At 36.9% G+C, this 13,020-nt stretch overlaps 1 pseudogene; it reads left to right on the forward strand.

Annotated features, from left to right (window-relative positions):
• Positions 1-170: 170 nt before the first annotated feature.
• On the forward strand, positions 171-11,841 carry LOC117990504 (myb-like protein X; annotated as a pseudogene).
• Positions 11,842-13,020: the final 1,179 nt, after the last annotated feature.

Here is a 13,020-nt window from a genome sequence, read left to right on the forward strand (position 1 = left end):
ATAATATTATATACCTACTCGCTGCCGACTTTTTTAATGCCCGTACGAATTTAAGTACGCGACAGGTCGAGGTGGAGATTGGGGTATCAGGCGAGGGGGGTAAGGGTGGGGGCGCACACTCGCACGCCACCTGTGCGGGTGTGCGAGGCAATCTCACCCCGATAGCCATCTCGACCTATCGCGTAGTACCTACTAATGTATTTTACTAAAGCTAAGTATGAGGATTTCATGTTTTACTACGAAACCCTAAAACTTGCAAAACCTCACTATATAAAATAACGAAGTTCTGGCCCTCACCGGCCCTCAGTCTGTTAGCATAGACATTGAACTTTATTGTCTCTGGTATTAAAGTAATCTTATCTTATTAAGAAGAAGACATGTTGTGCCGACCCCACGTAGCGTGGGATAAGGTAAGGAAGAAGAAGATCTATGTGTCGCCGTATAATTACCAATGCACTCTGTGGTCGCCGTTGCTATGGCAACAGTGTTTGTATATTTGTTAAAAATTCAATAATAATATTTGTGATTCATAACTGAAAAAGTTATGCGAAGAATATATTGTTGTGTCGTAAGTCCAAAAGCCTTGTTATGACATAGAAATAGAACCTAAGTAGGTTTAAAAGGCGATGACATATTTTTTTGGTAACCGAAAGTTCAAGTGCAACTGCAAATGATTAGGTACAATTTCAATGAATCTATCACAATTTGGCTGTTACCATGACGAATGATGGGAAGGAGAACATCAGGCATGTTACCTGCACCACCCATATTACTAGATCTGATAGGGGTAAGTCATCGTTAGACGTTCACTGCTAGACATGGGATATGACATGGCCATGCGCCGCCTGAATCCAGCGGCTCCCGGCAGCTCGTTTGATGTCCAAAACCATCGTCAAACTCATCGATTCTTAATAGATAGTTTCGAGAAATTTATTTTCCAAGTTCCAAGGGCGGGGGAGAAAGGGGAGAGTTATGGGACCCCTGGTTTCCACACAGATCTCCTTTCTCCTCCCTTCTCTTACCGTTGTCAGGTACAAAAGTACATATAAAAATGGACTCCCCCCCAAAAGCCAATAAAATTATTCTATGATCTTTATTTTGATTGAAATCTAAAATATCTATCTACAGATTTGTTCAGAGTATGCCCCTCTAAACTGAGCAAGCGTGACTTAGAAGACCTCTATTTTTCCTTGCTGGAGAGCAACAAGCAGCTCAAGAAGACAGTCAACGGGCAGCGGGACCAGATCAAGTTGCTAACGACGAAGGTCAATAGAATGACTGTCCAGAAGAGTGCGTTGGGTAATATGAACCAAAACTGCTGTGCCAGTACCAAGGCAGTTATTAACGAACAGAAAGAATCGTAAGTACTTAGAACTAAAATTTGGTATGAATTTTATATCACACTAGCTGATCCGCCCCGGCTTCGCTCAGGTGGAGTTTAGAAGATTGAGGGGGAGGTTGAATTAATTTTATCTCTTCGTAAGACCCATCCTCGTACTTCAAGGAATATTATAAATAAAGAATTAGCGAAATCGGTTCAGCTGTTCTCGAGATTTGCGATGAGCAACACATTTAGTGATTCATTTTTATATTATAGACTAGCTCATGTCCGCGACTTCGTCCGCATCAACAAACCCCCATTTTACCCCCTTAGGGGTTGAATTTTCAAAAATCCGTTCCTAACCGATGTCTACCTCATAATAGCTATCTGCATGGCTAACAACCGGATACGTTCAGTAGTTTGAGCTGTGCGTTGATAGATCAGTCGGTTAGTCAGTTTTTCCTTTTATAGGTAGGATTTTTCCCGCAGCAGCGTAGATTTAGGATTCTAAAAATCCCATTGGAATCCCTCAAAATACTTTCTTAATGTGAGTCTACGTTTTGAAGATAGCCTACATGCAAAATCTCAAGCTTCGAGATCTAGCCTCGCGGTTTATTGGAATGTCAGTTAGTCAGTATTTTAGTTTAAATTTATAGACCTCCCTCTCTCTCTGCGTCTTATTCCTCAAAGCCCTTGAGTAGCATGACCCTTCCATTAAATAATGGCATTATATTGAAGGTCTTCTTGCGATAATGGCTCCGAAATGCCTAAGAGGCAGAATCAATGTATGATTCTGACTCTTAGCCTGCAGCCCAGGTGGGAGGGGGTACGCCCTGCGGGGTGGCAAACGGGCGCGATGCCATACATTTCATGCCGCTCGGCACCCGCTCTCGATTAGGATACGTCTCGAGTAGGACGCGTCCGCGCGTTTCTTGACAAGTTCTTGTCGCTGGTCGCCCCGCAGGATGCACCCCGCTCTGGGTACCAGGCTTAGGCTTAGAAACGTATATCATATGTTGCTAATAACAACCTGGACCGACTGCTTTTCGAGGTACGCGAATAAGAGGCCATGCCCCTCAAAAATGAGGATGCCGTAAACAATAAAGGTAAGATATAAGAGATCCCAATTACAATTTCAGTATAGCCGACCTAAAGAACGCAAACGAAAGGCTTTCAGACAGGATCCGTCTCCTGAACATGAGACTATGTTCCGCCAAGCAGTTCCTCAGACGCAGCCCTGCCCAGTCTACAATGCGGTGTGCTAAATGCTGCCTCACGCCAAACCCATCGGTCAAGTAGGTTCACTCTATCTTTGTTGAGAGACTCCGATAGGATCCGCTCCTGAACCTGTTCCATCAAGCAGTTCCTTCGACGTAGACTTGTGTAGTCTACAGCGCGCTATACCAAATTCTGACTCACGCCAAACCCATCTGTGAAGTAGTTGACTCTATCTTTGTTGAGAGACTCCGATAAGATCTGCTCCTGAAACTGATCCATCAAGCAGTTCCTTCGACGTAGACTTGTGTAGTCTACAACGCGCTATACCTTTTGACTCACACCAAAACCCATCTGTCAAGTAGGTTTAATCAATCTTTATTGAGAAGCTCTCGGGATCGATTTCCTGAACATGAGTCTTATTCCATGCCTGGGCATTTCATACCTTAGTGGTACGAATCAAAATCGACGAAGCGGATAAGGCTTTAGGATAAGGATTCCGGATTTCAAGATTATTGTTAAAGTAATGAGGGGTTTCAAAAATCAACGCAAAAACATTGTCTGTTTTAGAAATTCATCAACGAGCGTTCTCAACACTAAGGGTAGTGGTCCAAATCTGCAAAGTCAAACTGAAGTTGGTTCATGTGAATTCCTTAATAAGTGAGTATTTCCTCAATAACTTTCTTTTCTTATTCTATAAGTCTTGGAATATCTGGGCTGAACGCCGTTTCCCGGTTTTTAATGAAGGTTTTTAAGACTTGAAGAAACTTGAAGGAAGACTTGAAGAGAAGGTAATTTTTAAAAATATCTTTAGAAAAGATAATAATAGGATAATAATAAATAATAAATACACTTTATTTGCACAACCACAAGAAGGATTACATTAAAGAATAAAAAACACAGACAGAAGGAAGATACAAAAGGCGGCCTTATCGCTAATTAGCGATCTCTACCAGGCAACCTTAAAGATAATGTTTCGAACGGTTCACTAATGAATAACAAAAAACGTATGACAAATTATCAGTTCACCAAAAACTTTTGAAAAACTAATCAAATCACAAACGTCGTATACCGCAAACATATCATTTTACAAAAGATCATTTGACAAATATTCTATTCACAAATGTTTTACTTTGCAGCTGAATGTTAAAATATCATTTAAAAATTTATTATTTCACCAAATAATTTGTTTTTCAAATTCGCGATTTTACAAAATAATAGATGATAAATTTATTTTGATAAAATAACTAATTAACAAAAAACACACAAAAAGTCTGTTTTGCATACATATGCAAACCCCTATGCAACGCAGCAATAATATCATGGGGCTCCTTTTTTCTGGGTGGTAAAAAAAGAAATAACCCACGAAGGGGATGGCGGGGTCTCAGACCCCGCCATCCCCTTCTAACCTAACCGTTCCGAGTCGGAGTGCCCCAAGTCCCGAGCTCGCTTCGCTCGCTCTTGATGGTGGGAGCGGGGGGGAGGAAAGAGACCTCCCACCATAGCGGTGGTCTCTTCTCAAACAATTCATTTTATCAAAAAAAAAGTGCGATATGTTGTTTTACTAATTAACACGATTAAAGAAATCAATTGTTTGTCAAATGATATTTTATGAAATAACAATTTGTCTGGTAATTTGTTTTATCAAGTGAATTATTTGTAGAAACATAAGTTTTATAACGATCATAAAACGATTCATAATTTTGCCAAAATTTGTTTGGGAAATGAAACTTTGTCATTTGTTTTTTGTCAATTGATCGGTCACCGTTTCGAACTATCTATCTTTTTACTATTTTAATTCCAGAGAAAGTTCAAGCATCAAAGCTGAAGAAATGGAAGCAATTCAAACTGAAATGTAAGTATGTATTACGAGAAACACACAATTAGGTACCTAATAAAGAACAAATAGAGAAGGAATAGAAAGTACACCTTTGTTTGTGTACATACCTACTTAGTACTTACAATTATATCGCCTGTATAGTTGTTAGTCTCCATTGAGGTCCATATATAATCCAATTCCTTGGCTATCATTGCCCAAAATATTGTAATAAGAATACCTACGGTTTATGTCATTTATATCGGCGTAAGCCCTATTATGAAACCTGTTCGGGATCATTCAGGTATCAGCTGAATGATGTTATCTTCCAAACCTTTTTATGAAAGTAACGATATTTCTTAAAGGAAAGATGAACCTTGCCAACAAAACAAATGTCGAACTGTTATGGATGAATTGAAACAGAAGATTGAGAACTTAGAAGAGGTAAGGAATATCTAACCCATTATAATACAGCTATTTACATACCTAGTTATACGTATTTAGATAAAAATGATTCACTGAATCTCTGCTTGAAGTTGTAAACCCTGCCTAAAAATGATTTTTATTTTCGTCTACTGATACAAGAAAATAATTATTAAGAGTTTGCTTTACCCCTTAACTTATGTATCTTAGATAATAATTTTGATATAGAGTTCGTCTGAGATTTGATGTAAGCTTTTGACAGGTTTACCAATGGGCTAACCCAATGTTTCAGGAATTATCTAAAACACATGAACAATATTCAGAGCGTATGCGTAAACTAGAGGAACAAATTAGTGAGTTGCGCGTTGAAAACACAAGAGCGAGAGCACTTCAAGCAGAGAGTGACCACAAATTAGAAGCAGGCGAGAAAAAAGCTGGAGAATTGTTGTATAAACTGCGTGATGCTGAAATGCAGTGTGGTAAGTCAATATTATTATTGCAGTGTTAGAAAGATACGGGAAAATAATGAGAGAAATTAAAATTTGATTTGTGCAAGGCATTTGATCGGGTGAAATATTATATGATTTTTTTAAAAATAATTATGGATTAATTTAGAGACACCTACTCTTTATAATTTAAAATAAATTTTATTGATATTTATAAAGTATTCTTATTAATTACTTAAAATATTGTTCTTATTCTCATGACAATGATATTGCAAGGTTTACCCTTAGGTACTAACTTGTTTTTAATATTTCATTTCAAAATGGCTTCATTTGGATTTCAATCATTGATTATGAAGAAATCTCAATAGGTACCCTGTCCTTTTCTAGTGTAAGGCAATTCGATTCTTTCATTTTTGGATCTTGACAGCTATTTTGACGTAGATCAAAAGGTTGATCATCAAAAAGTTCGTTGTACACTACTGCGCCACATTATATTTCTTACAGACAATCTAGCAACTGAGCTACAAATAGAAAGGAGCAAGGTATCCGAGCTGGAGACTCAGGTTAAAGCAGCTGATATATCGAGCCAGGTCGCTGAAGCACTAGAGAAACACTTGAAAAATAATATGGTGAATCCCTACTAAATATTCAATAATTTGCATTAAAAATGCCTTCTTAAAATCTAAAAGCTTGTTAATATTATTTTGTTGTAGACAAAGCGAAGGCCAAGTATAGGTCAAAACAAAACAGAGCTATCAGCGTTGGGTCTTTGTGATGCTGATTGGAATTATAGTTCTCCGGTAAATTCTTTGGCTATATTTGAAGAAGTACAAAACTTTCGAGGGTAACACAGGGGAAACTGTCATGTTTTTACTACCTTGAAAGATCACTTGATTTGTTTATTTGATTATATGTAAACTTTCCAAAACTAACATAATATTATGGTCAAGAAAATCTGTCATTTTTCTGAAGATGTTTTTGAGAAAAGAAAGACACTGCTTTTCGACTTGGTGTTAAAAATTTAAGATAATATTATGTTTACAACGATATTGGTTAATGGTGATTTGGTTCACTGGCTTAAAATTTTCTTTTTAGATAGCAGTCCCTAACAATTCGGAAATATCGAAATTTGCTGAACCAGACAAGGAAAAAGTAATAGTAAAGAGCTCGGATGATTCTGGGTATGCTGAGAAGTTTGATACTGATGACAAAAAGGTATCTATTTAAGTTTGTACCTATTCGTGATTTATAGAAACACCTGATTTTCCTGTTAGCATTAATATTCAGACTTATGAAATTCAAGTCTTTTTTAACACTTTTCATTTTAGGATGCTGCAAAAACTGATCAAACTATTCTGGATCAAATAGCTAGTCTTCAAGTTCAACTGAATAATCTGAAACTTTCTATGGTAAGTGAATAACTGTATCATTTGGTTCATGTAATTCCCAAACTATTGTATTTTTAAAATCTCTTCGATTTTCCCGATGTCCATTCCCGGGATGCAAGCTATCTCTGCACCAAATTTTATCAAAGCGGTGAAAATCTAACAGACAAACAGACACACTTTCGCATTTATAATATCAGTATGAAAATTTCTATTTTAATTTTCAGAAAGACAAAGACACGGGTGATAATTTGAAAAACATAAAAGTGGATCCCCTCAGAAAAAGCAAGTCGGAATCAAACGAAACGTACGCTACGATGGGCGTGAACTTTAGTCTTAGCGATGACATTTTCCATACTATGAGCGTCCCCATTGACCAGACAGACCAGTAAGTTTTTATTTTTAGTATGACGATCTTTCTACATACCTACAGTACGCGGCAGAAAATAATCTACATCGACCTTTAGAAATAGGTAGCGGTTTTGTAGAGCGTTGTCTCTGTCGTTGAGACCAACAAAACATCACATAGGTACGAGTGACAAAGGCAACGCTCTACAAAGCCGAAATGAATAGAATACAGAATTTTTATTTGATGTCATCTGAGCACATAATTTTTTCGTTTTAAAATATAGATTCCCATCCACTTCTCGATCACCTGATGTCATAATGTCACTGGAAGATATAAACAGAAGTCCTAAAACGATGACAGTCAAACCTCTAAATAAGTTCGATCCACACAGCAAATTCCAAATATCCTCTCCTGAAGATTTACCTAGAATACCGTATTTTGGACAAACTCGCAAAAACTCCAAAAGCTTAAATAGTCCTAAACACAGGGACAAGGAAATTGCCAGTAGAATTAGTTTTGAAAAACATTTAAATGAAAATGGTGACGTTGGAGGTGTGGAGAAAAAAAATAATGATATGGATATAGGCGACTATGATGTAAATGCAGATCTCGATACTAATGACGAAATTTTAAATGATCATGAAAAGGAAAGAAGACGTACAATTCTTAAGGGTCCTAATCGGGATCGATCTAAAGATTTATCGGTCAGCTATGACCAAAATAAAATTGTAGTAGGCTCTGCTGTAAACATAGAAAAAGAAAATGAAGAGAATGATAACGGGAAAATCCATGCATCGTTTCAAGAAGAAAGTGACTCCAGCACAGTAAAGAAAAAAAAATATTATAAAAAGGAAAACTTGGACATATCTGAAAAAGAATGTAGCGTGAATATAGATAACAATAAGAAAGAAGGGGTAAAGTTGGCAACTACGAATACAAAAGATAATATAGGTTATATTTATAGCGATGTACAAAATTCACAAGATATTGGTACGACTAAAAATGCTGGATCACCTGCTGGCACTAGTTCGGGTAATTCAACGTACACGCTTGAAGGTAAACCTTCTCAGAGCAAAGTGACCAGAGATGCTACCTATCAAATTGAGAATGAGAATAAGGATGCAAATATTCAGGTTCAAAATGAGAATAATCATCTGGGTGAGTTTGATTTCTTCACATATTTACATTAGATCTTTTGAACGTTCATTAATTTGGTTGCCTTTACTTCCATCACTAAATATACAAGAGTATTAATCAAGCTTTCTCCATAATACTCTCAGTAATTTTTTTTACACAAAATAATCAATTATTTTATTAGTACACAGCTGCAGTTTTGGTACTTCAAAATTCTTTTCATATCGCATTCACATTGAATTGCTTTTGTAGATCATTCTTCTTTGTTAAGTTACACTTATAATTTATCAGATATTTATTTTTCAATCGACGCTTTCTTGAAACAAGATGTTTGCCAAGGCCACGCCCGTATTTGCACGTGTCCGTATATTCCTCATCGTGACGTCTCCATGTTCCACACATGTACTGGCACTTTGAGGTTTAAAACCACTACAAGCACGCAAAATAAGTTCAGACAATGCCATCGGACGAGGAATTCCAAGACAGATATGCACACGGATTGTAGCCCAGGGCTTGTAGGTAAGATTTTCTTTGATTAGATTGATTTTAAGGTTCGAACCAGTGGTAGATCCACCTGATGATTCAAAAGCACTCATAAAGTTTGAATGAAAAATCATTCTTATTTATATTTTGATAGATATAATATCACAAAGGTTCATGTCCAAGTTGCAGGTTTCCTCTTGTTTCATTACTAGAAACATCTGATAAAACTATAGCGTCATCTCAACCTACCGTCGGATGGATACTAAGGATCCTGACCTCTCAGAATGAAAAGGGCCACCGCGCTAGCCAAATGTGGATTGGCAGACGTCACATACCTTTCAAAACACGTAGCATTAAAAATGTTTCTTATTGGATCAACCTAAATTTTGTAGCTTCAATCCAAATCTCGAAAACCTTGCATACAAAAGAACTACAAGTTCTTAACTAATTCCAGGAGAAAAATCATCAGTCAATTGCCTGCCAGTTAAACAGTCTGGGAAGCTACAGCCCATAGACACGTCTACCCCCAACCGCCAGAAGACCTACGACATTGAAGCATCAGCTGAAGTGACTCGTTCTAGCTCGCCTGATAACACGGATCACGAAATATCGTCTCTGACGGATTTGACCAACGAAGGTACGGATTAATTACTGACCTCTATGATTTTTAGGGTAGCCAAATGGCCAAAAACGGTACCCTTATGGATATGTCATGTCTGTCTGTCTGTCTGTCTGTCCGTTCGTATGTCACAGCCACTTTTTTCCGAAACTATAAGAACTATACTGTTGAAACTTGGTGTTATATGCAAAACCTCGAGTTTCCTAGCTCAGCAGCGTACTGATAACGGAAACTTTCCTATTCAGTGTCCAGTAGTTTTGAGCGGTACATTGATATGAAAGTCAAGTCAGTTTCTTCCTTTATGTCTACACTATTACTGATATAAAAGCGGGTTGGAGGTCGTCCCACACTGCGCTTACCGATACGCGGTCTCCACTCCAGAACACGTCTGCCCCAGCGGCCATCGGTTCTGCGGCAGACGTGGCCTGCCCACTGCCACTTCAGCTGGCTAATTCGTTGAGCTATGTCAGTCACTTTGGTTCTCCGACGGATTTCCTCGTTCCGGACTCCCTATGTATTTATGACTACAAACTAATAATTTCAGACAAAAGTCCTCGAGACTACATCTCCCCTGGTGAAGAGAAGCCCACATCGACGTTTTCTGACTCCTACGCTGCGGCTACCACCACGGATTATGGCTCTTTGAGTCTGGGAGAGGTGCCTATGACTGGAGGTATTCACTTTTGCTTAATATTGCATTTTCAATAAGTTTTTTACATCAAACTTATTGTGACGTTTAAAATAGTAGAGAGAGACCTAGCGTGTGCCAGACCTTCGTTATTTTATAAATGCTGAAAATTTATCTGGATGTTTGTTTGGATCAAGGTGGATTTTGGAGAAAACAGGTAATAAAGGTGAAAAAATCTAAGGTACGTACGTCAAAGTATAAAGTCAATTTTTCTATAGTTTCTTCGGAATAGTAGAAATCAGGTCATACATTACCAGACACTTAGTATCATGGCAAGCCCCTGCCAGACACCCTTATTAAGATTATTAGTAAGATTTTATACTTTGATGTCTCGCACGCGCTGACTCTTAGTCCATAGGTTATTGCCTCTATACCTTTTAGTAAAAAATATTAATAAAATATGCTTTATTTATTTTATTTTATCTTTTTATTTGTTTATTTTTCAGCTAAAAAGCTATCCGATATTCAAATAAGACATAAAACAACTGATTCGAATTAGTAAGTATTTCAATTGGTTGACTTTAATTTTTTTCAAAATTTCTATATAATAGATAAGTAGCAGACAGGTAGGTATTTGTGCTCAAACATATTTTGTACCTCTACAATAATATAGCGATAGGTTGATAATATGATTATTTTTTCAGTATATCAACGAAGCCCTACAAAATGGAGGAAGCTCTGCACGCTATAGGCGAAGAGCTGACGCGATGCCGAGAGTTACTGCAAGGACAATTGCCGGCCCCTGGTGATACCCGGCCTGCTCTCAGACTATAGGGCTGATAGATACTAGCGTAGGATAGATAGATGATGCTTAGATAGAAAAGAGTAAAGAACAAAATAAAAGTGTATTGTTGTTAACAGGTAGATAGGCGATAATAAGCTAGATAGATAGATGTACTAGCTATGATAGATAGATGATGCTTGGCAGATATTGATACTAGCTACTGCTGGATTGATATTAAACAGTTATCGTAAGAAAGATAGATGATGCTTAGATAGAAAAGTGTAAGGTACAGAAGAAGAGTGTTTTATTGTTGGCAGATAGAAAGCGAAAAGCTACTGGATATATACTAGTGTAGAATAGATAGATGATACTTAGATAGAAAAGCGTAAAGTACAGAAGAAGAGTGTATTGTTGTTGGCAGGTAGATAGGTGATAATAAGCTAGATAGATAGAGGTACTAGATGATAGATATATGATGCTTGGCAGATAGATAGGTAGTTATAAGCGATTGATACTAGCTACTGCTGGATTGATATGAAACAGTTAGCGTAAGATAGATAGATGATACTAAGAAAGAAAAGTGTAAGATACAGGAGAATAGTGTTTTATTGTTCGCAGATAGAGAGCGAAGAGCTACAGGGTAGATACTAGCGTAGAATAGATAGATGATACTTAGATAGAAAACCGTAAAGTACAGAAGAGTGTATTGTTGTTGGCAGATAGATAGGTATTATTAACGAAGAGCTACTGGATATATACCTACTAGCGTAGGCACACAGTATATAATAGGTGTAGGATAGATAGATGATACTTAGATAGAAAACCGTAAAGTACAGAAGAAGAGTGTATTGTTGTTGGTATTGAATTGAATTGAATATATAATAGGCGTAGGATAGATAGATGATGTTTGGATAAAAAAAGAGTGTATAGAAAAAGAATGTATTGTTGTTGGCAGATAGACAGGTAGACATTTTATCTGTGAATATTTGTGGGGTGCGAGTGAAATGTCATCTCGACCTGTCGCGTACTGTACTAACGCATGCATAAAAAAGATACTATTAAAATTTTGGTTGTGTTAAAGTTTTCCAGTATTTTGTATAATTAAGTATATTTTTGTTTTGTAATAATTGGTGAAAGTTCCTATATTATTATATTGCATAATGCATTTACTAAAATGTTAGTATAAAATGACTTATTATTGTATACGTTTTCTTATGTATCCTTTTGATTACAAAAAATATAATATAATTATGTTTTAATTCAAATATCAATAAGTATGGTTTTATTTTGATTCTGTATACCTACTGCTGACCACATATTTTCAAAATCAAAACTAGCTTACCAACCAGGTAGGTAGCGTACACCTACTGAGAAGAACCAGCAAGAAACTTATTTCAAGTACCATCAGCTGAGTCCTCGCCCTAGAATAATAAATACTATAGAACGCTGATGAAGTTACTTTTGTATGAAAACCGAGCGAGCCACTTCGCACACTATCTTAAAGAATCGCGTATTCAGCACACAGCCATCGCGACTCTACTATTGGTCAAAAAATTACAAGCAAAAATCGTCTGTATCTTCTTAGCGGTAGGGTTGATTTTGAAGTACCATTCAAGTATTGCATTGCCAGCTATGATAAAAATTTGCACAATAAATATTTTCAGTTCTTAATATCATGTTCCAAGCGTTGATAATTATTGTGCTTATTGTGCAAACATCTGAAAAACATGTTTCACTATATAAAGTACATGTCGCTCGAAGCAATCACTTTAAAAATAATTAATTCAATTATTGTGAAAATTTTTGTACGTCACTGGCAATACACAAGCCACTGACAAATAGTGATGTGTAACAATTGGAGGTCGATGTCGATAATATTTATCAATACGTCATAATTATTGGCTATCTTAAAGGGCAGTTAAAGATGGTATGGCATTGTTTAAATTTATTTACATACATGACGATTTCTAACTGACTTTCGATAAAAAGGTTCTCAACTCGACTTATATGTAGGTATGTTAAATATCAGTCTGTACCTACCTAAGTTACCAATCTTCTCACTTCAGCCGAGATCCTGTTCTTAAGATTTCAAATTCAATAATGGTACCGGAAATGTCTATAATTCAGTCATTCTGTAGAATACCTAGTCAATCCATGATATACCTGTCTTGTTTTGGCAAAGTATAAAATATGAAATCTATTGTTGTCCATCATTGTCATCATGATCAATCCATCGCCGGCTCTCTGCAGAGCACGGGTCTCTTCTCAGAGTGAGAAGGATTTGGTCGTAGTCTACCACGCTAGCCATGTGCGGATTGATAGACTTTATATAAGTATATTGATAGACTAGATAGTAAATAGATCAGTCTGTCAGTCAGGCCGGAGGAAGTCTTATTATATAAATAGATCTACTACTT

This window comes from Maniola hyperantus, chromosome 2 (genome assembly GCF_902806685.2).
Source record: "Maniola hyperantus chromosome 2, iAphHyp1.2, whole genome shotgun sequence".
NCBI classification, from domain to species: domain Eukaryota; kingdom Metazoa; phylum Arthropoda; class Insecta; order Lepidoptera; family Nymphalidae; genus Maniola; species Maniola hyperantus.